The sequence below is a fragment of the Dermacentor andersoni genome, chromosome 7 (genome assembly GCF_023375885.2).
Source record: "Dermacentor andersoni chromosome 7, qqDerAnde1_hic_scaffold, whole genome shotgun sequence".
NCBI lineage: Eukaryota > Metazoa > Arthropoda > Arachnida > Ixodida > Ixodidae > Dermacentor > Dermacentor andersoni.
Genome location: NC_092820.1, coordinates 89,413,357 through 89,440,558, shown reverse-complemented (window position 1 = coordinate 89,440,558; position 27,202 = coordinate 89,413,357). Strand labels below are relative to the sequence as shown.

The 27,202-nt window shown below is 42.7% G+C and overlaps 2 long non-coding RNA genes across 3 annotated transcripts; both read right to left on the bottom strand.

The window, feature by feature from the left end:
- Positions 1-1,950: 1,950 nt before the first annotated feature.
- On the bottom strand, positions 1,951-14,136 carry LOC129385454 (uncharacterized). 2 transcript variants are annotated; one of them, XR_008612979.2, is made up of 4 exons: positions 14,007-14,136; positions 10,690-10,749; positions 4,318-4,521; positions 1,951-2,083 (listed from the first exon to the last, which is right to left on the bottom strand). It is a non-coding gene; the product is annotated as an uncharacterized lncRNA (long non-coding RNA). The 2 variants fall into 2 exon arrangements; XR_008612978.1 differs by lacking the exon at positions 14,007-14,136 and adding an exon at positions 13,790-13,861.
- A 3,998-nt stretch (positions 14,137-18,134) lies between these two features.
- Positions 18,135-26,250, bottom strand: LOC129385455 (uncharacterized). Its single transcript, XR_008612980.2, has 4 exons — positions 25,455-26,250; positions 24,237-24,457; positions 18,343-18,506; positions 18,135-18,273 (listed from the first exon to the last, which is right to left on the bottom strand). It is a non-coding gene; the product is annotated as an uncharacterized lncRNA (long non-coding RNA).
- Positions 26,251-27,202: the final 952 nt, after the last annotated feature.

Here is a 27,202-nt window from a genome sequence, read left to right as displayed (position 1 = left end):
CCTAGTCGGCGTATAGGGCGAGAAAGTGCGATTGTCTGGCACTTGGCGGTAGTGACTAGGAGACGACCACCGAGGAGGCGACGACCAGTGTTGCGGCAATGACGGGCCATGTGTCCAATACCGGGAAAATTAAAACAGATGGGTTTACTATCCGCTGTGCGCCACTCAGCTGGGTTGCGACGGAGTGGCGGAAAGCTTTGCGTCTGGGAGCAAGCGGCCGGAGAAATCTGGTAGGTGTTTGTATGGCGGACCGAGCAGAGAGATGGAATGCCGAAACTTGCTATTTCCTCCCGAATGACCGCTTGTATAAGAGAGATAGCGGGCACACTTTCCCGACAGTCGGAACGAACCGGAGCCGGGGCCATGGCCTCAAGCTCACGGCGAACGATGCGCGTTATATCTTCCGGTCCTTTAGGCTGAACGAATTGCGGCGGGTCTTTGCAAAAAGATGTCGCGGCGGTATTGGGCAATCGGTCGAAAGTTTGAGCAACCCTGTGGCCCTTCTCTTGTTCGAAGCGCCGGCACTCCTTTATAATTGCATCCGCAGTGGCACATTCCTTACACATAAGGAGATTGAAGGCATCGTCTGCAATACCTTTCAGTATGTGACCAATCTCGTCTGCGTCGGTCATGCTGTTATCAGCCTTGCGACAGAGGGCCAGCACATCCTGTATGTACACGACATAGGATCCTGTGGACGTCTGAGCGCGGCACGCAAGTTCTTTTTTTGCTGCCAGCTGACGACTGACAGGTCTGCCAAACAGGTCTCGCATTTTTTCTTTGCAAACATTCCAGTTCGTTAGGTCAGCTTCATGTGTGTCGTCCCATTGCTTCGCAGTTCCTCTCAGATAAAATATCACGTTTGCTAGCGTCATTGTTGGATCTCACATGTTGTCGCACACTCGCTCGTACATCGTATGCTAGTCCTCGACGTCGGCGTTGTCCGTGCCACAAAATGTCCCCGGGTCGCGCGGATGAGTGAGGATGACCGCTGGCAAGGGCTGTTAAGGCGTTGTCGCTTGTGTCGGTTGATTTACCATTGTGGCGGCAGGTAGATAACGTCCGCTGCGAAGTTCTGTGATTGTACCCCGCACATCCACCAAAATGTTGCAGAAAGAAAGCAGGCCCACAAGTGTAAAATATATTGTATTTACAACTGGTGTATTAGGCGTTCAGGCAACTGCCAGACTTCGTCTTCCTCTAGTCTGAATCAACTTCTTCCTTACCTTCTCCGTAACAATATTTAGCGGAGGAGTGTGCAATTGCTAAATGAATTGCTGTCTCTTCCGCTTCCAGGGAGTCTGTGAAATTAGGAGTAGGCACACTGACAATGAGGTTTTGGAATCTGTCTGCAATGGCTAATGCAAAAGCTGGCTGGTTTGAATATTCGGCGGCATCTGCGTAAACTGCCGGAGTATGATGGGCGTAGCTCATGTACAGAGCTTTGCCTCTGGCTTCCCGTCTTATTCAATTATGCTCTGTGTGTTTATTTTTTGGGAAGTGGCAGACTGCAGAGGTTATTGATAAAAGCAGTGGCAGGAGGGTGCGTGGCCGTGGTATGACTGGAGATGTTACGACGCCCTGGTCACGGCTTGAGCCTTTGACCGGAGACAAGTGCTATCTGCGGTAGCATTATCGCACCTGGAGTTTGAAACCGCTGTCGATGATTTTATTGGGTATTGCTTCGCTTTAGCTAAATATTATTTTGCTTTCGGTTTTATATTTTCTAAATGTCAATTACTTCTTTGGGGAGTATGCATATGAATGTCATGAGCTTACGAAAATGTGTCAATAACGTTTTCTCTATTTATAGCTATTGGCGACTATAGCTTCTGCGATAATCTAGCTTAGTTCAGACCTCCAAGTCTAATGTTTTCGGAACCTTTATTATATACCCAGTAGATGTAAATATAATTCGCAAACATGGTGAGATTCCCAAATAATGCGAATAGTAAAAAAAAACTCATGGTTGCTTCCAACGGAACCAATATTTTATTTATGACTGAAAGCCATATGGATATTTCTGGAGGTCAGAGGTTAGCCCCGATTTCCTGGCTTCAGGCATTCTGTTTGGCTGATAAGTCTGCAAAAGTCACGAATTATCTGATGTTGAAGTGAAAAGTAGTACAAAGGAGAAAGAAAATGGAAAGTTGCATCCAGTACTGTAGTGGTGGTCCCTACATTTACAAGTCTTACTTTACTAGCATTATTTACATGTTAGTTCTTTTTGTTCTTGGTTTTCTAGTGTGTGTATATATATATATATATATATATATATATATATATATATATATATATATATATATTCGCTCAAGATATTTTTCATGTTTATGTAGTTAATGGAATTATATTACTCAGAAGATTGATTTCCTTGACAAGAAAGCATTGCTACATGTCCCTGATCACGTGCTACGTTCATGGTAGAATAACCCCGTGATGTCTACATTTAAAGCAAATGATCCCGATTTCCTCCGAGAAAGGTTCATGACAAAAAACAAAGTGTGAAAGGTGCTCGAAACCGTGCATGGCGATTTTTTTTCTTCGAAGTTCACAAAATTGAGGCAACATTTCACGTTGTTCAGGTGACACCCGCGCGTCGCCTACTTGTGCCGTCCCAACTAGGTAGTGGAGTAGTGTTCTCAAGCACCTACTACCTCTGGTTGCCAGTTAGAGTTAGTGTGGTTGATCCGTGTGAAAAAAAAAAGTTGCTGGACGTTTGTAGTTAGCATGGTTAAAATCTTAAAACTAGTTCGCAGGAAGAACAACTACTAGAACGCATGCCGAGAATAGTAAACATCTGCACTTTTCTACTTCAACCTATACAATAGGGGTGAACCCAATGATGTCATTAGGAATTATCAATAATTGTTTAAACGCATCACCGTAACTTTTTCATCGCTCATAATAACTTTGGTGACTGTCTTAACAGCTTATTAGATGCATTACGGCTCTCATTGTCGTCCTTTCCCAGCTGTTGAGTTCCGGTCCTATGATTGTCTCTAGATTATCGACCAATCACCTTTAATACTTCATTACAGGTATAATCTCTGGTGGGGATCTTGTTTTCTTCTATTTATCTTTAGTTGGGAACACAGCTCGAATACGTGCGTTTCATCACTACTAGCCTAATTTACATGACTACTGATCGTTGCAACAACAAACATGCGTGTTATAAACTGTGCGTGTTATACAAAACTAGGCAGTTCCAGAAACTAGCGCTGCTTACCGTTCATTTTAAGATATAATGCACAGCGAGCATGTTGCGATATGCAAATCGTTGCTATTTTTATAAGTCATTAGCGGTAATAAAAAGTAAGCAGAATGCAAAAAATTTGTATTGCGAACTGCTCTCTCACGGCAATCATAACATGAAAAGAAGCGGCTATACAAAATTAATCAATGCTCCTAAAACATGGTAACTTTTAAACAAGGTCCACATCGCAATGACTAATTAGGAATTGACATACGCACGTTTTCATTTCAATTATACGTGACAGATATACGTGACATTTGATAGATTACCGAGGATATCTGCAACCTTGAAGTGTATGTTTTTACAGCTAGAGAAGCTTAAATGCACTGAAATATTTGTACCTAATCTGCAGTAACTTAGGCTCAAGATGTTCCTCAGGCGACAGCATATTCGCTTTTCTAACGGAATATAAACGCTAAACGAACGCTCGAATTTGTCACATTCCTTTAAAAAAGTAACTGCCATTTTTAAATGCTTGATTGGAGAAGAAGGATGTATAGCCAATGGGGACAGACTGCCTTGTTTTTATATGTCTTCAATCGAGCCATCAGTAATGACAGGACATGCGAGCACATATTTCCCTACGCGTACTTTCCCATCCGAGAACTATACTTTTCGTAAACAACTAAGCGCGAAAGATATCTGCTGGCTAAATTTGTACTGCCCCTTAAAACGTGTCAGAGAAAATAGATAAGACAACCATTTGTTACAATAAATGTTACATCTGATTCAGCGTAAGTATTTTGGTGTGGTTTTCACACAGCTGCTCACATATGAAAATACACACACCCAGAATGAAAGCGAAAGTAAGTTACAGATCGTTTAGTCTATAAGTATTCGCAACTACAAATTTTTTAAGATCAAGCAACCAGAACTTAGAAGAAATTCCGCTATTTAATTACCAATGCAAGTGAAAATGCATTGAATAAAAAGGCCCTGCGCTATTGCTCATGTAACTTTTTGTATAATTAAAAAAGATGCATTACTTTCTTTCTTGCACTTTCCTACTTGAAGACAATTATTTTCGGCGTTCGCAGCTATGGTAATATTTAATTATAGCTCACCTCATTTTTCTGTAGCCTTCAAAGAAACAGGATCAAAGCCTCCGCTGTTTCCACTACCTCTCGAAAGTTTTGGTTGTGCAGTAACCGGGGGATTGCTTTCTTTATCGTCATGTTTGTCGCCGTTCTTCTGGGCACCATGCTTTTCGTCAGAATAAGAATCGTATTCCAGGTCTGCGTCTCCGTTTACAGTTTTAAATCGTATGTCTGTGGAATATATGTTGTATATTAAGTCAAATAATTGGCTGGCATTAGAAAAGATAACATTTTTTGCTGACGCAACTCCAAAAATAGATTATCTCATGCCTTCTTTCAAGAACTGCTTGGAAAAAAAAAAATTGAACGCACAAACGGCTTCGTCTCGTCTGCAAGAAAGTCGTGTGAGACATTTTGCTTATTTGTTTTCATGAATGCAGTGAGTGTATTGAATTTAGGGCAGCCGGATGAAATAGTGAACAACCTTGATGAATGCACCGATCATGTACACTGATGATGTTTCTGTGCCGAGAGATCAAATACTCGTCTAATTCGTTTGGCTGCGATAACTAAACAGGTATATTTGGTCAAGAACGATGTTTATATTATAGTTTATAATATCGCTGACATGGGTAACCTATTAGATAGCGCAATATGAGAAACGGAGACAAATCACAAACCAACTGCGTTCACTCAGATGAAATCAAGATGGCAAAAATTATTTACTAATTCATTATTGCCGGTCTAATAGCTTGAGTTAGACTGCCTAATTTTCCTTCCAATTCGAAAAGAATGACATTCAATAGGTTACACTTCCATACAATTTTCTTCACAATTCTGCGGTTAAAAGTGCTTTGCACGTTAAAAGTAGAAGTGAACGTGCACGCGCCGAAATAGCGTCAGCGAAAGCAACACTAAAATTTATGGAGAAACTCCACTGGAGTTTACGTATGCTTGAACATTGTGCGACTTGGTCATCTCCACGCTTATGAAATATTGTTTACCGCGAGCGAAGTAACGGTAGAAGGTCAATAAATGTAGGCTTTTTTGGGCTTGTGTGTTTTGTTGACTCTTGATCTGAACAGTGTAAAGCCTTATTTATGTATTTTATTTATTTAATATTACCGCCAGGGCCAAAGCCAATAAATAGGGGAGTGGGTTACATCAAATGAGAAAAGAAACAAATATAAGTAGTTAGAACTATTAAATACAAAGGCTTTCGATTATACAGTTTTAGGTAAGGTTAACAACGTCATGATAAATTGCTCGCACAGTAGGATAGTAAACGGGTAAATGCGAAAGTACTTTGGTTACAACCAAACAGTAAACGACAATAACAAGAAAATGCTTCAATTACACAATGTTAGCGAGAACTGCTCGAAACATTTCGTTATCGTAAATGGCTCCGACTTCACCAGGAAGATGGTTAAATTGTGTGGATGACCGCAGAAAAAAAATGACTGCAGAAAAGTTTTAGTGTGACATGATTCTAGACCAACCTTATAACGGTGGTCGATTTGAGGGGATACGTATTGTGGCTGAAAACTGAAATAATTGCGGAGTGTTGAATGATGGTATAATTTATAAAATGGTTAAACGCGCGATTTTAAGTCTAGAAGAAAGTCGGGTAAGTGTAAGGTTGGTGTTCATGGCCGACACGCTTGTAGTTCTATTGTAATTACGAAAGATGAAACGAGCTGAATTATCTTGCACGAATTCTAATAAATTAGTCAGTTTGACAATGGCAGGATCCCAAACAGTGCATGCATATTCAAGATTCGGACGTATAATGGTAGTATAAAGAAGCATTTTTAGGGATCAAGGGGCAGTTGAAAAGTTACGGCGTAGGTAGGCAAGCATGCGGTTCGCATTGCGAATTAGGTGTTCTGTATGAAGATTCCAAGATAAACTATCAGAGATATGCACACTTAGGTATTCAAAAGCGTGAACTATTTCCAAGGCAACATTATTTAGGTAATGTCTATGCATGCTGCTAGTTATTCGGGATACGCGCTTTACTTTACATATGGCAACGTTTTGTTCATTAGCCAATGTTCCCACCAGTTTGCTACACTAATTAAATCAGACTGCATTAGGTGATTAGCATCCTCTGCATTAGTAATTTCACGAAAAATAACGCAATCATCTGGAAATAAGTGAATGTTAGATGATATTGACGAAGGGAGGTCGGTAATATAAATGGGAAACAAAAGAGGCCCGAGTACTGAACCTTGAGGTACACCGCAAGTTACGCTTCGAAGTGGGAAGTTATGACCGTTTGCAGTTACAAACTGAGAGCGATTGAAATCTTTATCGGTAATTTTAAACTTTAGCAGACTCGATCCGACCCGTGTCGGTCCTTATGAGCTTATATCGGCCTTTATCAAACTCATCGGACTTAATCATCGTTGCTCGTTATCAACATTATGGGAATCGTCCCCATACTTATCAACCCTTATGAGTCGTTAACAATCTTATCTGATTCGTTCCGACCCTTATCAACTCCAAGACTTTTGCAACTGAAATCCTTTCTCTAATGTCAGTGGAAGACTCCAGCATTGCAAACTGCATACTCGTATTTATTCACCTTCAGGATGAGCGAAATTGCAAAAAAATCAATATGTAAGTTATTGATATCGAATGTTCTTAATAATGAAAGTATTGCTCAGTATCGACCATCAGGCTAAAATGTATGCGTCTACTATTGAATTCAATGTAGCAGGGCTCTAGAATGAATGAGACTCCAATCATGCCGAAGTTGTGATACATATACGTAAAAGAAAGATCGAATTCAACGATTGAGGGCAATACATCCTGGCAATTCGAAAACGCAAAACAGCCTCATTTCGGGAAATCTTAAGGAGCATATTGTAGTCCAGCCAGCCACCCTGAGACTCACTAAAATTATAGAATTGCGAACTGTTAGAACGCTCTCAAACGGAACGTCTGGAAAATCAAATGTAAACGCCGATATGTTCTCAGTCGCGAATGACGTCGTGACCCTTCTGGTAATAAACATACTCTGTAGGCTTCTGAAAACTGGCATAAAACTGGGCTCCTACAATATGAAGTGATGATATTTATCTCCTGTCCCCAACATTTTACTTCGTTTCTTCGCTGCTGTCAGCCTGCGTAGTGTAATGTAGCACTTCTAGAGCCCATAATATTGGTGTGATTCATTATATTCGTACAATCAACCAAGTATAGTAGACTAATCATGCATGATTTATACTTCTCGCGAACGAAATAGACCCACAAGCTACTTTCTACTAGAACGCGGAAAAACATTTTCTTCTTTCTCGGTCGGGCTTCTTTTTTTTTTCTTTCGCCGGTGTTTATTTATTCTAAAGCGTGTATGCGTGCCATATTAACAAATGGTAAACTGTGATGGCGCAGCCTTATATTCGCCACTTATGTGGCGCTCATCTGCCCTGGCTACAAGACAAATATCCAATCAGCAAGCATTCAAAAATTTTCGTAGCATTTCATCTACAAATTTTAGCACCCTGTAAATGAAAAGCCGTGGCTGCTGCTAGCAACCTGTTCAAGAGGGAGCTTGCCAATTTTTTTTATTATCATCTTGCTCTAACGAGCAATAGTCTCGTAGCTAATAGGCAGGCCAGCCGGTGCGCAACAATTCTATTCATAATATAATTTTTCTTGGTGTATTTGATCAGTATTTATCAGCTGCATTTTCGTGGCTGGTGGACCCTTCTATTCGTTTTCGTGCATGTATTGCTCTATTAACTCGTAGCGGGGAAGGTGGCCGCAATGATATGTGGCTTCACCATGCACATACGATTTGTCAACAAGCTGAAAAACAGTTTCCCTGGAGTGTGCTGTCCGAAAGATGACCGTTGTTAATCGTAGTTATACGACATGTTCATGGCAACGCGAGTCAAGCTTCTTAGCAGATTGCTGCAGAAATGTTGACAATTCTCCGCTAATGCGTAAGCATTCTTTGGCACGGCTGTAACTTCACTTTTGTTAACTTGCGATTCCCAGCTTATGAATGTACGCCCATCGCTTTTCCTGTGCCAAAGAATACTTACCTATCAGCAGACTACTCTCCGACTTTCTGCGGAATTTTCTTGCTGATCATTGGTACTATGCTTACACATTTCATAACGTCCTAAACACACTTCTATTCCATACAATCACGGGTTTACAATTTTGTTTTATTGCAGCGCTTTATAGGATTTATTTTTGTAAATTCTTGCCTTCTATTTTATTTACTGTTTTTACTTGAGCGCGGTGACGTCACCATTGTGCTCCTTGTTTTAAGGCTACCGACCATTGAGTATTTGACTACAATTATCTCTACCAATCAGCTATTCTATCATTTTCATACTTGCTAATCTCAGGGTGCGCTTCTTTGTACGCACAACAGTAATGCGGAAAACAAAGCTTTCATGCGGTATGAAAAGAATGGTCGTTATCGATTTAAAGCTACCACTCATCTAGACACTATAATGAGGGTAATTGTCATGACTTTACCCATTTCCCAATTATCTTCCAGATAAATGGTGCGATGCCTTTTGCGTCTCGGACTGATTTTGCGAGGGTACTCACCCAAGAATGCTTACGCATTAAAAAAGGACTACTAGATTCGTTGATGCGACCAAAAGTGTTGTTTTAGCAGTTAATTTACGCATGCTGGTGATTTTTTATGAATATTGATAACCGAATTTTTTTTATTATTGATTATTGATTATTGTTTACCGAATTTATTTGACAGAACGTATAATTACTTTTATACTAGCGCTAGCTCGAATGCCTACTTGGGCATCGACTTGGAAAACATCCTATAGCACATTTGCCGACTTTCTTAATTTTCTCCAGTTTTTTTTGCATGTGTCTACGTTGTCGCAAAAAAGGCACAAATGAGCCCATTAGGAATGGGGGACACTAAAGTTTGTCGGCGCTATGACAGCCCTTTTAAAAGGGGTTTCAAATAACCCTAGCTTTCTGTGGTTGCCTTACTGAATCTGAAAACCTGACTTAGTGAAGTAATTGTTGGCTATTACTACCAAGCGATCACGTCACACTGTTTTTGTATGCATCGGGCACTGGCTTAGCGCAGCAATAAAGAACTACAACTGAAGCAAACGCAACAAAAAGTGCAGGCGTGGTTGCCAGACAGGAGCAGCTGATAACAGCTGCACCATCGCCTTGTCACTTTCTTGCGGCCAACAAGTCCGCCATTGAATAGTGTTGATTCTCAGAATCTCTTCCTTAGAGCACTGCTGCTGTCGTGCTCGGGAAATGCGTAGGTGCGCCTTCATTTCGAATTCATTTTCCTGTTTTGTACCACAAACGCGACAACCAGCAAAAAATAACCTTGGAACATGCAGTGAATAGGAAACTGTTCGCGATCACGTTTTCCAAGGCGACGCTCAATTTGACGTTCAACATTACGCAAATATGAGAGTAAATATAGGTAGACAGAATATTTGAATATTGAGCAATTCAATGATAATAGAAAAAGATGAACCATGGCCAGAAGGTCACTGCTATTTAACACTGTTGATCCCATTATTAAATCTCGCAGCCTCATTTTTTAAACAGCTTCATCCACATCAGCTGGGACATATGGTAGAAGGAGGGTGGTGCATATGACTGTCTGTACAACGGCGGCCATCTTTTTTCGCGGTTCAAAACTACGATTCCGCGGTTATAATATTATATAGAAATGATCAATGAAATTCTCTATTGAAATCGAGTACAGCTGAATATACCAGGTGTTTCACTTAACTTAAGCCAAACATTAAAAATAAGCAAATGCTCCTTAGCTGGAAAGAACCAAGGTAATGTTATTTGTCATCGCTTGGAGATTAAGATATTTTATTCGCTTTCCACCTAGTTAGATAATTAGTCTTAAATAATTATTAAAACTCTGCATTATCATATTTCGAATAAAAGTGTCAACGGCAAAATGTAGAGGGACATTAAAAGGTTTTCTGCCCTGATTATTCTATTGTTTACAGTTGTTGAGAAAGCTTAGCGATCCAGGCAACGAGACCACGGCATGTTATTGGAAGACATGCAAAATCCCTCTGCGCACATTTCTGTTACGCGCACGCACATGATACCCTGATTAACTTTACCGTTGTTCATTTTCCAGCACGCCTATTGCAACAAAATTTACGTTCATTTGGCAGTCTGAGCAGACGAAGGCGTGTTTGTCTGAAATAGTGCAAAAATCGCTAGGAATACCATCCCTTCAAGACGTATATTTGTAGTATTGTAGGTAAATGTGACTTCATCTGTTGTGCTCATTGTCAACATTATCGTATTGGTGAGCCGGATGACTGGCATCGGAGATATGTGCTGGTTATGTCCATGTGCAAAAACATGCATATATTATTCGTTCACATGTGTTATGTGAGAAATACTAACCATTATTAGTCAATTGCTGCTTTGCAAATTCATTAGGCCTGGCTTCGATGATGTCAGCCACTGTAAAAAAATATACAGTGTTATTTTTTCCTGAACAATTCACTAAAACCTAGACAGTCGCTCATTGAAGCAACCTGGCCCTCTAGACGTTTCCGAAGTGTAATCGGAAGTACAACATCAGAACAAGTACACGTACGAAACGTGCGAATCTTTCCTCACATAAATGACTTAGTTGATCCACCTCGACTTGGAATTTTTAAGCCCGTAAAACTATGTACTTGAGCTGGTAGTTATTTGCTGCGAGTGCCGGGGAGCTAAAGAACGCAACTAGCCGGCACCCCACCACCATGGTATTTTGGTGTTCGCGAAGTGAAGTCATTTCCAAGAATAAGTTTGTAAGACAGGCAATCAATACACGAGCACACAAAAGCCGTAGTTCGGGGTCTGGGAATTACAAGGTAACTCATGCCAACAGCAGCATGCGCGCAAATACTGCACATTAAAAAGATGGGGAGATGCTCACTTTTGAAGTGTTCGGATTATGAAGTGTATTTTTCTACACCATTTATGGCTTTGTTATGAAAAGTTCATAATTATTGCATCATAAAGAACATATATTTGGGGAAGTAAACGAACCACAAACGCTGAATTCAAACCCGGTATTTTAGAATTAGTATAACTTCGGACATCTGATCAAGTGTTCTTGTAAATAACACTTTAGGAGAAGCATATACCCTGTCATAGTTATCGAAATACATTCCAGAATTGGTTCTTTTTTTGGCACATGGCGCCTACATAGGAACTGCACGTGCATGACGACTAAATGCACCACGGTTGTTAGCCGCCTCAAACCAGCCAAATTAAGCTGGAACGTCTACAAGCATGCAAGAGATCTAGAAAATCTTGTTTTGTGCATGTCAGGAAAATGCCTTTCAAGAAGCAGCTCGAACGCCTTATGTTAAGGTGTAATTGCTTACGTGTTCCTGAAACATCTTCGCAACATCATTTATTTATGGTCAGACAACGTGTTATAAAAGCGCCGAAAATATATTTCGCTGAGAAGTATTCAGATATCAGTACAATATTTCATAATAAATATCAGTATAATGCATTTCGACGCTTTTCCAAGAATTATACGCTTGTTACACATCCATCGCACAAAGTGGCTCAGGCTATGCTTAAATATCACGCGCACTCCCTTCCTCTCCTTCGGCCAGTAATTTTGCCGTTTTTAAAGGCGGTAAAAGATGCACATATCGCATCACATACCAGGTGTTTCAGCGAACAGCTCTAAAGTTTGGGAAACATTTCCTGTGGCAGATAGCAAAATTCTAGTCGATGAGCTGGTTTACTCGTACAGGTGGATATTATTTGCAGAAGCAATTGAAATGCATGGTCGACTAATCAAAAATTTACTAATTAACTTTTTAACTAGAAAGCTTATGGCCCATATCGCAATTTAAAATTCTAACCGGAAAATTCAGAGGGCGAATCCAATTAAAATGAGTTTTTAGGATGACAGCGTTTTCAAAATATTGAATTCCGATCTTTGCGAGTACATGCAATGGCGTTCGAGTTACTTCTGGGCTTCAATACATAAAACCATATTTTGTTAAGAAAGTAAGTGGAACAATAGTGCATCGTACCCCAAGTTTGATGGCGCATATCAGGTAAATCGTGTCATCTACACAATTTTTTGAAGTGTATACGCCATGCAGTCTCACCCGCTAGAATTTGTAATTTGCAATTTGTGCAATACGGTGAAAAGTTAAAAATAATTAGTGAGTTTTGTTGGTTAGTCGAAGATTCATTTTAATTTTTTCGCATGTTGTGACCACTGTCGCCCATTCCTCTTTCAAGCACTGACGCATCGGGGCAAATTCGCCTTCTAGCACGCACACTCTCCATACCCGGGTGGAATATTGCACATACAAGGCGCACAAGACTGCACAAACTAAACCCTTCACTGCAACTCCGACCTCCGACCGAGTGGCACCGACGCGAAACATCTCTACTGTGTCGGTTCCGACTCACGAAAGCTTACTCAGCACTAAGTGGAATGGCTGATAGTCCTGCATGTTATGTTTGCGGATGCGAGGAAAACATTGATCACCTACTGTGCCCTGTCTTCCATTTGAAGCACAAAAACAATCTTTGTCCAACACATTGAGTAAACTAGATTATCATCAATGCAGACCAGTACCTAAGAAGCAAAAACAATTACCTAAGGACCCGTTGTAAAACTGCTGCTTTCACTGAGCGTTAAATCACATGCAGCTCAGGAATGGCCTTGACGAAATCTGATCTCAAATAAGTGACTCCAGTTTTACGACGCTGCTCTGCCTTAGAACTACATGGTTATGTGAACTTTGTAGAGTTGGTGGCTCACTTAACTGCACAAACTCCATACACCTTTCCACATCTAGTTAAGTCAAAACAACTTCTTAGCATTCATTTCTGGTGCTGGAATATTCTAATAGTTGATTATTATGCTAACTATCTAATTATAAAATAATTTGCAGCACTGCCCACAAGTGGAAATTCTCTGCAGCATATAAGAATGTATATACAGATTGTGCGTTAAGTTTGTAGTGTCTAAATAGGTTTTTCGAGGCAGCAAATTCTGCGTATCAAATACGATACGTTGGGCTAGTGGAGTTAAAATAGGCGTGTATAGTCATGGATTAAATCTGTGCCTTTAAAGCATAGTCCGGTATCCTAAGCATCCCCTAACAACAGCAAGCTATTTATTTCTTGAATGCCCAACTTCTCAGCACATCCTAATTACCCAACCCGTCGCACTCTAGTACTATCAGAAGGACATCACACATAATTTTATCATCCATGAAGAATTTGTGATTTCAGAAATATGGCTGTCATAACGTTAGAGAATGAATGAAAGTAGGAGCAAAGCATTGAGCAGTTAATTATTTCCTAAAACGCACCTTCTGTCAAACTCATTTGAAATGTGTAGCGTATTTTACATATAAGGTACTACTTATTCTAGCGAATAAATATGTTCTTTTGGTACATATGAATGAGTTTATAACTATATCACTTGTAAGAGTTATTCATTATTTACAATATAAGATCTACTTACCAATTGCTGCAAACAGCACTAAAAACAGCACTTTTACCATTGCGATATCTGTAAGAGATCAGTGCTCTGTCTTTGCGATGAAAATTTTAACTGTGCCACTTTATATACCGTTGGCTGAGTGCTTTGAACATATGCCAAGAGGCCAGTGAAGAGGTATTTCAATTCCTGAACATGGGAAAGTTTAACTAAATATCTGAAGAATTGAAGGGTACCAAACCTTATTTGTCATAGCCGGGCAAACATCTTTGACTTTGAAATGTAGAATGAAGACACCGCTTAGGGTAATGACATTCTGTGCCTCTTGCTGAGTTCGTGAAGAGTTCACTGAACCTTCTCAATTTCCCAGGTGTCCTTAAACGCAGCAGAAAAGCAGATAATTTTTTGCGTTATTGGATGTTATTTTCTTATGAATAGGTCATTTGCACTTAATGAGCCAATACAGTTTTTTTTACACTTAGGCGGCGTTCTTTCTCGACTTTGCAAATTATTTCAAAGTGCTAGCCGAAATATTTCAAGATGTACCTATTTTGCTTTCAATAAAACTGGCCTGAATATTTCAAACTGTATTTTAGACATTATATGCAAGGAAAAAAAGTAATGCAATACGGAGTACTGTGCAGCAGATGGCTATTTTTCAGGTAGCCGACTATGATTTTGACAATGTGCGCCATGATTCAACCAGCTCTTTGAATCTCAATTACTTTCAGCAGGTGCTTATTGTAGTGAACGGATTGTGAATAGACAGAAAGAGGGTGGTTTAGACTTGCTGCTCCATCATTGTGAATATGCTCATCTTCGTCTGCGCACATTAGCAAATCCCAGTGGTATGCCATCCTCAATCTACTCAAGGAAACCTCTCAAAAGCGCAATTTCAGAGTTGGCATGCTTTCTCAAGAAGCTGCGGTCTTCCGATAGCTTCTTTGAGAGCATCATCAGCAGGTTAACGTGTATGGAGTGGAAAACCTTCTTTTGAAAAGTTGTTCGCATGGACGCAACCAGTACCTAGCGTTCAGCAGTCATCACGCCCCGATCCTTACGCGCGTCGGCTGGCTCAGCGCATGCAGCACGTGAGAACCAGAAGATAGGCGCAAGATGGACCTCGAATGACGGCGATGCAGCAATTAGCCTGGCAGCGACAACCCGAAGATTTACGCAGCGGCTTTTCGTGGTAGTAAATTTGGGTGGACTCGGCCTAAACTGTGGTTCGCGCAGAGGAAGGAACATTTCTCCCTCGCACGCCTCGCTAAGTACCGGACACGCTATGACTACGACGTTGCCGATCAGGGCATCGACTACACTACCGAGATTTGGGACATCCTCGCATACTAGGCAGCAGATAACCTTTACCAACAGCTAATACTCCTCTTATGTCGGGTGCCACTTGCAGCTCAAGTACAAACAACTCGGTGACTGCAAGTCGTTTTAGTTTGTCCGCCAAATTCCGCTCCCATGCCGCACCCGGTAGCACGCGCAATCATAACCATTTCGCCTGAAAGCTGCCGCTTGAATGGCTACCAATTCACATCCACGCAGTTCTCCAGAGTAAGTACGCGCCAGTGCCTCACCAGTTTGTCAAAATTGCTGACCACGTCACTGGCGTCCCTGTAATCACAATCTCACACCATTCAGACGGCCAAAGTGGCGTCGCCTACTTCTAAGCTATTTCGTCACATCGACGACAATACGCAACAGGTCAGGTCTCTCCTAAAGTGTCTGGACCAGCACATGGCGTCGGTCCCGCCACCTCCATGTTATTTGTGACCAGAACATCCACCTGTTGCAGTCGCATTACAACAGCATTTGCTTCTGCCAGGACGCTTGTGAGACAAAACACAGAACCGGGGAACGTCATGTTCAACTGGACGTCAGGGAAGTCGATGGCATAGCGTGAAGGAGGCACTTAGCTGTCAACGTGTAGTTCGCCATATATCTGTCAGAGACTATGTAAAGAGATAGTTGTTCCCTATAGATTGCGGATCCAACCTTTGCGGCTATATACAAGCAAGACTTGAATCTCCTCGTCCGTCTTCGTCCGTCCAGTTCTGTGCAGTGACCAGTCTACCATCAAGACCAATATCTCGCTTTATCTGCAGATCGAACAACCATCGCCTACCTTTTCAGCATCTCTGAAATCACCCCTTACAAGAATAGAAAAAACCTCGCGTAGTCCATCCCTCCTGACCTTTCTAGCCTACGAGGCCTCAGCAGAAAGCACTCGATCTCTGGCTGACATCTTGGCCCTACAAGACTATCATCTTCCTACGACAGCCAAGATCCTCGACCTCCACCGTTTTAACTGCCTTCTGAATTCTACATACGCTTCTTGGCAAAAGCAGCCGTACACCACGCTTGGGCACTCTACAAAGTAGCTTTTGCATCTTGGGCAGTGTACAAGGTAGCCAATCCATCGCCTGCACACCAGCCTTAACGGAAGTTTTATATGGGAGCATATCTGCTGTCTGCGAGGGTACTCTACAGTTTCATATCATACCATATGCTTACTTGGGACTCATCAGTGGCAATTCTAGCACGGATGTCAGTGCCTCCCTCACTCACCACTTTGACAACACTTAAGTAACAGAAGCGACGTCGTCGCCGAGGCTCAACAGAGTGACACCGAATTCCAGCAACTACACAAATGCAGTTCTTCGCTGCAGCTACAGCAACTTACCGTCCTTGGTTGCGGGAAAAATGTCAACTACGACCTACGAAGATCATATGTGCCTTCATCGCAACGCAGTGGCCTCTTTATACAGCTCCAAAACCGCAGCCATCGCGGTATCAGTGCCTGCACGCGCATCGTGATTGACCATTTGATTTGCCTTTCCAGGCAGCGTGAGTTTCGCATGCTGGTCTGCACCCTCATAGGATGCCAAGGTGCCAAAATTATCTGGCGCGTAATTTCGCCATTCGGAGCACTTTCTCATCGCTGAGTATGCTTTCAACAAATCTATCTGGAGAATAATTAACGTTTGCTGTATGTTGCACCCTATTTTTACTGTTTTACACCCATCGATCGCTGCATCTGGTGGCCTTAAATATGACACATGCAAAGTATCACCACACAAGACGTCGCGTAGGCTTTCTTCATCTACTCGACACCCCGTTTCGACAGCACTCGTGCATTCGGAACTGAACGAGGACAGCTGTTCGAAAGGTAGGTTTCCAGGATTTCGGACCAGCGACTGTTTGTTTTTAAAATTCCGGATCGCCAATGATTACAATTGTGCCCACGGAATGATTTAATGCTTTCACTGTCAACTCAATGCAATCCTTTCATTGCTCGCCAACTGAACCAGATACAGATTTCAGGGAGTCCGGTTAATCAGCGCTCCTAGCTGCCACTGCTCGAAGCTCGCCTGATGTCAATGGAACGGGCTCATTTTTCGGTTATAGAAATCATAGAGGCTCAAATTCCACAAAGTTAGTCGAAAGGCACGTTGTAGTAGATGTACCACACTGCACAAATGCAGAAGTGTTAACATAGGGCTTCAGATTATATGCCAATGACATGTAAATTTTATACAATGGGAACCGTGTGGAACCTACAGAAATGACGCCTCGTTTGTCAGGACAAAAACGGCCAGTTAAAAAAAGAACTTGATGGAAATTATCAGATCGCCCATAGTTGCAAACAGTATGTACATATCCCTTTCATTTCACCAAGTAATACTGTCCGCGGGTGTATAAAAACATATTCCAAAATATCTTGTGCAAGGAAGTCGCGTCTTCACGGTAGTATTTTGACAATAATCTTCGTATTACGCCGCCATTGACGCGAAAGCGGCCAAGTGCTATGAGGGATCGTGTCGGTAGCTCACGCACAATCCCTAGGGCTCGAGTTGGAATCTAGAAATTGCGCCGCGACTTTATTAGAGCTTGCCAAAAAATTGGCTTGCTTCTTTTTTCGCTAGGGCGCAGCGTCCAGTCTTCGATATATTTTTGGTTTCACTTCTAGAAAGTGAGCCACTGAACTGTCCTCTGGGAGTAGCGCTGTTCTTCCATACATTTACTTCCCCTCATGAAAATAGCCATCGTGGCGAATTATGGGCAGAACACGACTGCAGGCTCAAAAAGAACGCTCAAGCGGCTCGAAGACGTAGTTCACGGGCGAAGTGTGCTTGACCATGCGGTACGTGCCGTGGAGCAATGAAAGAAGTTTCGCCACCTGACGGGGCTCCCTGAACGAATTCACAGCAACCCAAGTGAAGGTGTGGATATACCACGCTGCGTGCTTCGAGACTTCTCGATGGCGTTTTCGGCAGCGTTGGTGAGAGATTGGGCAAGCTCGCAACGCTATTTAGTGCGTTTAACAGCGTGTAAAACTCTAGCCGACTCACCTGCATTTGCGTGATAAGGAAGTATGGTCTCCAGTGTGGTGGAAGGTTCCTGTCCAAGTAGTAAGAAGTAAGGAGACAATCCAGTGGTGATCTACATAGCACGATAGTGTGCTTAGGTCGCAAGGGGTTGGACATGGTCCCAGTCTGAGTGACAAAAAGTGATGTATATTTGCAATATATCGTACAATGTTCAGGTAAATAATACTGTCATACCATTCGCTAGAAAATGGTAGGCCATGGTAGTGTGATGAACGACATTGCAATTCTCCAGAAGTTCTTCCACAACGTCCGGCAGCATTGCACATCATGTATTCCTGATCAGCTTACGTGGTGCTCCATGCCATAGAATGAAGTGGTGCGAAATGAAAGAGGCAACACTGAAAGAAAAATAAGCCTCGTTTGATTAATCCACAGTTAGGTTTCTGGCCGTCCACAACGCAAACACGACGAACTCGTGTCCTGCTCTGTTGTCTCAGGATAGGACACACATATGGTACCCACAGTTTTTTGCTGACTTGAAATGAACCACAAACCTCTGGTAGATACTGGAGAGGCTGACCGTCCTCCACGTGGTCCTAGACTGTCGGGAAGCCAAAACATAAAAAAAAATTTCCTCTAACGTTCGGCTACATGTTTCTCTCCGTCCCAGTATGTCTTTTGCTGAAAAAGCGTTTTGTAATGCCAAAGCAGTCCTCAGTTTAATGACCATGTGCCACATGTTATTTGCCCAATAAAATTTTAGCGCATCCTCTCACCAGAGGTTGCCTCTATGACAGTATTTAGGTATATCTTATGCCTTTAGGCCTTTGTGTCTCAATGGCTCTGTTAAGGCAAGAGTCCTTCTTGAAAATTCATGCATCTCTGACATATTTTGTATGTCTTACCATTCATTCGCAATGTATTGTTCATGTTAATAGTACACCTCGTTGGTCATTGTCAGAATTGTATAACATATCCAATTTACGCCCTACATTTAGGCCCCTTTATGCCACGTATCTTCTACTTGGCAGAATTCATCGCTTCACTGCAAACGCACTGACGCTGGAGTGGCGCTCTGTGGAAATAACTGACTCTCGCGCCACTAGCCAACATTCATTCATTAATTCATTCATTCATTGTCAGGTGAGCATGAGTCGGAAAACAAACACTTACAGCACAGCGATGGCTGTGCGTTAAGTCGTATTTCGTCGAAATCAGATCTACAGGTCAAAGCATCGGTTCATTAGACTTGAGTGCTCCTACATTGCAGCATAATCTCCGATGATCGAATGTGATAGAGAATGTGCGCCAATATTCGCTTCGCGCACGCAGTCTGACTAGATAACAACGTTTCTCTATCGAATTGGTGGGAACATGCAGGATAATTGAATACATGCAGGGACGACTTGAGCCAAGCGATGTTTGGAATAGTGATTAGACGCTAAGGTAGTTAACAACAAAAAAGAAACTAATATGCATAGTAGCTTAAAATATTAGTTGAAACAAAGTGTACGTGGTATCAGGGGTCCCGAAGAATGTACAGAGGCGCCGACATACCGAAAGTAAGAGCTAAACACAAGGCAACCACTCATTTTTGTTAAGCCAGAATTTCATGTGTCCTCTCTGTAGCCAAGGGCGCGGTTCAACTACAGGCAGTGAATCGGAACTAATATTCCACGTACCTGCGTGTACGTCTGCCCTAATGGTTAAACTATCGTGGTATTTTCATCTTGAGGTGTTAACAATAGCCAAAATTTATGCCGCAACGCGCTCGTCCTCATACTTCAATACTTTTCGTTCTAACGCACGTGTTCGCGCTGTTGCATTGTATACACAGTGCTGAAACATTTCCCCAAAGCTTTTCCCCAAGCAGCTGTGTTTAATCCTAATGATGCCTGGAAACGGAGTCTGGTGCCACCAATGCTGAGAAATGTAATGGGGAGCGCCTGGCGTTCTCGCATTCCTCATGTGTGGTAGCGTAGCGCTGATAAGTATGATGTTTGAATGTTCTTGTTAAATGGCAAAGCCAGAAGTTGTGCATGGTTGGACAGACGCGTATATTAAAGATATTGGCGGCACGAGAACGCCTCCAAGAATTCGCAATTGCGAATAAGAAGCGCGTACTGCCGCATGAATATTCCGATGGTATATGTTTGACGGCATCAAATAAAAAATAGACCAATATAAAACATGATAACGTCATTGCTGTCATTCGAGGGTTCAGATGGTAACCTTTGGATACGGAAGCGTCGGAGCAGCTGCGTGCGTAAATAACATAGGTACTCCACCTTTTCAAAAATTTGACCTTAGGCGGTAAAGCAAACTCAAACTTTACAGCGTCGAGATTTTCTGACTGAGCCAAGAACGCCTTATTAAACATGTAGCAGCTACGCTTGCAATTATTATGCTGTATGAAAGCGTAACTGATGCCGAAAAAGAATGTTTATAACATCGACATCACCACGCCCAGCATGTTCCCATTGAAATGAATGTCATGGCTTCCTGAGATTTCTTGAGGCGAGCCTGCTTTATTTTTTATTTTCTTTGTTTTAGCTAAAGTAACGAGTAAGAAGTTTGGATTTAAATATAGCAGAAACGTGAGCTGCCTAAAGCTTACTGGGCCGCGGAAGCGATGTATGACGAAATAATGGTGCAGACTTAATGAGTCGCTGGCATCAAGAAAATTAGGCACAAACACTTACAACTGCTATGTGTGGGAATGCGAAAGCACTATAATCGCTTATGTCATATGTTTTCGACATGCACTAAATTTCTTTCTGCTGAATCAGCGGGTGTGTTCGCGTGTACGTTGGACACAGGCTTGAAACATTCTTATGGTTTTGCGGCAAGAGAAATAATTTTATTTTATGCCGGACGGTTGGTGTGTCGGGACTATATCGTCTCCTTTTATGCTCCCTTGCTAAGTGTTCTGACGCGCGCGTCAGGGAGCCACCTCGTTTCACAGCTGTCGCTGAGCTAGGTGCTGCGGATTGTATCCCAATAGACGCAGCACCGCTAACTCATTGATTGGCTTCTTATGTGCCAGTTTCTTCCGTACCCTCCTCAAGTCAAGGCTAATTCGAGTTCTTACCATCCTATGGTCAATGCAGCGCACCTTGCCGAGCACGTCTACATCTTGTATGACGCCAGGGTTCGCTGAGAGTATGAAGTCGATTTCATTTCTAGTCTCACCATTCGGGCTCCTCCACGTACACTTTCGGCTAACCCGCTTGCGGAAAAAGGTATTCATTATCCGCATATTATTCTGTTCTGCAAACTCTACTAATAACTCTCCTCTGCTATTCCTAGAGCCTATGCCATATTCCCCCACTGACTTGCCTCCAGCATGCTTCTTGCCTACCCTGGCATTGAAGTCGCCCATCAGTATACTGTATTTTGTTTTGACTTTACCCATCGCTGATTCTACGTCTTCATAAAAGCTTTCGACTTTCTGGTCATCATGACTGGATGTAGGGGCGTAGACTTGTACTACCTTCAATTTGTACCTCTTATTAGGTTTCACAAGACCTACCACCCTCTCGTTAATGCTATAGAATTCCTGTATGTTACCAGCTATTTCCTTATTAATCAGGAATCCGACTCCTAGTTCTCGTCTCTCCGCTAAGCCCCGGTAGCACAGTAGTGCCCGCTTTTTAGCACTGTATATGCTTCTTTTGTCCTCCTAACCTCACTGGGCCCTATTATATCCCATTTACTACCCTCTAATTCCTCCAATAACACTGCTAGACTCGCCTCACTAGATAACGTTCTAACGTTAAACGTTGCCAGGTTCAGATTCCAATGGCGGCCTGTCCGGAGCAAGGTATTCTTAGCACCCTCCGCTGCGTCACAGATCTTACCGTCGCCGTGGTCAGTTGCTTCGCGGCTGCTGGAGACTGAGGGCCGGGGTTTGATTGTTGTATTCATATAGGAGGTTGTGGCCGAGTACTGCACCAGAGTGGCCAATCCTGCTCTGGTGAGATAGGGCGTTACCGGTTCGGGTCACCAGGATCAGGCCGCACTCCAGGCCTGTTTGTGCAATTTTCTGAACACAGTGTTTTTTTTTGTATTTTCCGGTGGAGAATTGCGCGGCACCGGGATTTGAACCACGGTCCTCTTGCACGGGAGGCGGATACTCTACCGTCCCCGCAGGAGTTAAATTAAAAATTAAATTATGGGGTTTTACGTGACAAAACCACTTTCTGATCATGAGGCACGCCGTAGTGGAGGACTCCGGGAATTTCGACCACCTGGGGTTCTTTAACGTGCACCTAAATCTAAGTACACGGGTGTTTTCGCATTTCGCCCCCATCGAAATGCGGCCGCCGTGCCCGGGATTTCATGCCGCGACCTCTTTCTCAGCAGTCTAACACCATATCCACTGAGCAACCACGGCGGCTCGCGCAGGAGTTGTACGCCTTATTTAACCTACAGTGGTGCCTTATTTGATTAGTCAAGGTGGACCAATCTGAGCTCGGTCATACCGCACGGATGGCACTCGGCTAGAGGACCTGGTATTTATGACCTGCACATGTGTGGCCATACATAATTGAGGATATATATATATTTCTTTTCTGACGAGGGTTCCCGTACAGTGATAAAATAAAAGAAAAGACATTGAAAAAAATGAATGAAAGGGGAAAAAAGGAAGAGAACAGGTGATTTGAACTCGTGACCCTTGGATGTCGCCTGGAAAGATAGCTCAGTCGGTTGGTTCGTCAGGCCCCAGGTTACTTTCAAGCGCCATAGCTCCTGCTCCGAGCCTCATACTTACGTGGAAAGGGACTGATGTTACGTGGAGAAGGACTGATGGGAAGGCATACTTTCTTGGAAAAATGGCCGCCCGAGGAGAAGAGCGAACTCGAGCGGCTTTAGAGACTAGGAAAAGCTTGATCACGTGCTCGGAGAGCGCGTGATCGAATGCGCGCGCTGTTGCTTTGTCTCTGCGTGTAGTAGTTAAGAGAGCCAGTTTAAGGGAGGAGAAGAAGGAAGGAAAGGAAAGTCTCTGAAGCAAAATTGCAGCGCCGTGGTTTTAAAGCGCACCCGTGGTAGAAAACGGAAGGCGATATAAGCTTACGTGGCCATGATAGGCACACGACAAACTGCCTTAAAATATTTAGACTTGAGGAAAAGCTTCGTTAACAAACGATAACACGGCAATCAGCACTCGAATACGACGAGAGAAGTTAATGAGACGTGGAAAATTCCCTTGAAATAAGTATGGTTTGCGAGACAAATGCTTGTAAGTATTGAACCTTTTAAAAGATGAGGGGGAATATGCGCTCACCGAGAGGGCATCGTCCGCACGAGACCACCACTAGGCACCTTACTGAGACGTGGAGGGCTTTGCGGACGGAACAAAGCCTCCCTTCTCCGCCGGCCAAGAGCAGAAACCGCGCTTTCCGATCGCTCAAGGTTGCGCGGACATAGTATAACTCTAACGTCTATGAAAAGCTTAAACAGGTGCCAGGGCGGCACGCATAGCGTGGGAAGCTAGCCGCCAGAGTAACTATCTCAAGGACTGCGGCTGACGAGCGCGAAATACCTTCGTGTAATTATAATAACCCTAATAGGACTACTTTAGAAAAAAAAGAAACGGCCCAGAGGGCTATACTACGAGAACTATGACTGATAATTTTTTATATATATATATGGTGATGTGGTGGTGAACTAGGTGATGAATATATATATATATATATATATATATATATATATATATATATATATATATATATATATATATATATATATATATATTCGTCACCTCTATGGGATCGAATGCGAGCGCTGTTGCTTTGTCTCTGCGTGTAGTAGTTAAGAGAGCCAGTTTAAGGGAGGAGAAGAAGGAAAGAGAGGAAAGTCTCTGAAGCAAGCAGGCACCTTACTCCCACCAGTTTTTGTTAGCGAGCTAGAGCACATCACTAAATATACGCATACAGGCATGCATACCCCTGATGTGCAGATGTAAACTGTGTCGGCCCATATGAGAGATCACCTCACTACATCTTACCGATAGCCCGTTATATTCGTACAGAAAAAAAACACTGTGTGATAGGCATTACTCCTTTAACTTTGAAACACTTTGCAATGCTTATGACAACATGAGCTAGCAGGCCAGGTCTACTTACTTCAATATGCACCAAGTTTTTGTGGTGTCGACGCTGGCTTGGCCTTGCAACCTTCCTTTAGCTTTCGCATACACATTTTGCCCGTAACACTCCTGTTGATTAATGCATGTGCCTGCCACAAGCATCGGGCAATCTCCCCGGCAAACGTGCTGCCAGTTTTGGCTTCGTTTACCCACGTCCACTTACTTGCACAAATAAATAACCGATTTTCCAATGTGAACCTACGAAAGATAAACATTGTAAGAGATTAGTTTCTTAAATACAAAAATAGCATATGTGCTCTCATAATAAGTATCTTTTCGTGAAATAATGAATAAAATAGTAACAGTTATTAAAGAAAAGCAGGTTGCCAGACACAGTGATTGCACTCAGGATAAAACCAAGATATACGCAAGAGGTTTAAAGTTTACGTCCTGACTGTAAGAAAGCCCTAGTCAATGAAGCTTTACAGATAGTGGCCCGCGGACAACAATTCTAGCTCAAAGAATCCACCACGTTTATTCCCACAGACAGCGACAAACACCTTTTGTACGGGATATACTAGTTTTTCTTTAGACTTGAGCAAAAGTTTAGGGAAGCAGATGGGAACAGTAGAAAACTGCAGTAAAACTTCTTGCATCCTTAAGGAGCTGCTTTGTCCCCGAGCTAGCAATCTTGCCCTTGAGGCTGAAAAAAGTTCTTGCAGTACCCCAGTGAGCTCAAATAACACATACGGTGAAAGAAGGGGTGCATACAGTAAAACCTCATTCATTGAGATTTCACAGGACTGGAACAAAATTCTGAATAAACGGAATGTTTAATTATTAAGGGTATGGAAATTAAAAAAAAACTGTTCACACAAGCACACTTTCATACTAAATTTATCCAGAAATCCTGTTTTTATTTCACACATAAGCAGTGCGGGAGCTGCAAATGTCATTTCGCGACTGGTTATACTGCTCGCAGCGGCAAGGGCCTTGAAAAAGTACACCTTTTGCAGTGCAGTCATAGCACAAGACTTGGCCGCATCTTTATCAGAGACATGCTATTCACTACCACGTGTCTATCCCAATAATTGTTTCGCCATTGAGCTGGCTGTAACCGGTTGTCCAACAATCTCAATGTAACTGGCTGTTTGGATGCCAGCGTGCAGGCCATGGTACAATCACTATCCTCGATAGACACCATGTTTGTGAGACTGCGTGCATTCCACCAAGTCACAATGAAACTAATACTTGCCACAATTGACCTCTGCGAACGAAACCGTGGCCATGACCATCCCGACTACAGAGGGTAACTATGAAGTTCTGAGGGCAAGTGGCGAATGCAGTCTCCTGCAAGGCAGCAAACGCGAGAATAAATACACAACTAGACCTGGACGCATTTTGGCATTCCTGTAGTTTTTCCTGATGGCAAGGTAATGTTGACTCGCTGTGTCATTTCAGTTGGACACTGGCACTGCTGTTGCTGTTTGGCATTGCACAGTAGTCACACACCTTGCTCAGAGCAAGAGAGTCATTAGGCCACACCTAATGTCACGGGCAGTGCTGATCCAATTGAATAGAAGTACTTATCCTTTGGAGCAAAAAAGAAATGTCTTACAATGCAGAAAGGGTGCCAGGACAGAAAGGGCACTGGTCTTCAACTGGTTTCATGGCATCGAAAAAAAAGCTCTTAAATGTTACACAATAGCATACGCAACTGTTAAACACATGGTACGCCAGACTTGCGCCAGACCACAAAGGCTGTGGGCACGAATTGCCTTTGCCTTCCGACCCGAGTATTTCGATACCATATCTGCCCCTATGTGTAAAGTGCTCGGGTTTAACACGTGAGCACCCTTACATTTGCTGCCGCAGATGGAGGCTTGTAAGCCCTATAGCTCCTGATAAGGAGACATTGTAGTTTGATGGTTTATACTCAAGAAAGTTATGAAACTTCTTGGATATACTTAGTATTGCATACTTAGCAATTAACGTTAGACATTGACTTGAATAAGCAAATGTCCCATGCTTCTAAATCACCGTCAATATTTGAGAAAATCGCGTGACTTGAAGGTGTGTCATGTACTTAGCGATACACATGCAGCGCTGGTTAGCCGGTGAAAACTCATCACCGTACCAAGAACTAGTACTCGTGTCAGTTGCCCCCTGCTATATATACATTACCGCAATAAAGGCGTCGAACCAAAGCGGAACTGCGAAAGAAGCCAGTGCTAAATCGTTGCATTCTGCTGATCTGGAATAGAATCGAACGGATATTTATTCCCACCATCTGAGAACCGGAACCGAATGTGAACATTTTGTAGGAAATATGCCGAAGCGGCGCAAACCCAAGTTCCCGGCAATGTTTTCGTGGTTCCTGGAACTTGGCGGGAGCAGACCACACCTCTTCGATAAATACGGCACTGTGATAGCTGTGTTTTAATACTACTAGGGCGTGGTTGTATAGGAGAGCGGATCCTAACTTATGGTCTCACTGTAGTGCACACTTGCGTTTCGAAAGTAACATACATGTGGCTCGCCACTGTGATCCAATTGGCTCACTCAGCCGTATTCTAATGATCGACTCAACTGTAAAATGTGCGTTGATTACAGGAGATTACTGCTTCTGCCCGTGGAATCGTCTGCGCTGAGGCAAAGTAGAGTACTGAGTTGCTATATATTCGCGTTGTAGCTTGTACTTGTAACAACAGTTGCATTCATTGATTACTGATGTTTCTATTTTGGCTTCGCGAAACTTTTCCGCGGCAGGTACAGAATGTGGCGAAGGAATAAAGTAAAAATGAGGGCGTACTTTTTTGTCGTGCTCGGACCTAAGTTACATTATGAATTTATCTCCATATATGGCATAGATGGAAGAACTTTAAAGCCTGCGGCTTCAGAAAAATTTCTCTCCCCACTTTTAGCTTAGAACAATGAGATCAGAGTTTCCCTTTTATTTGGGCCCGTCGAAGCGAACGGATGCATAGAAAGGGTAAAGGGAAG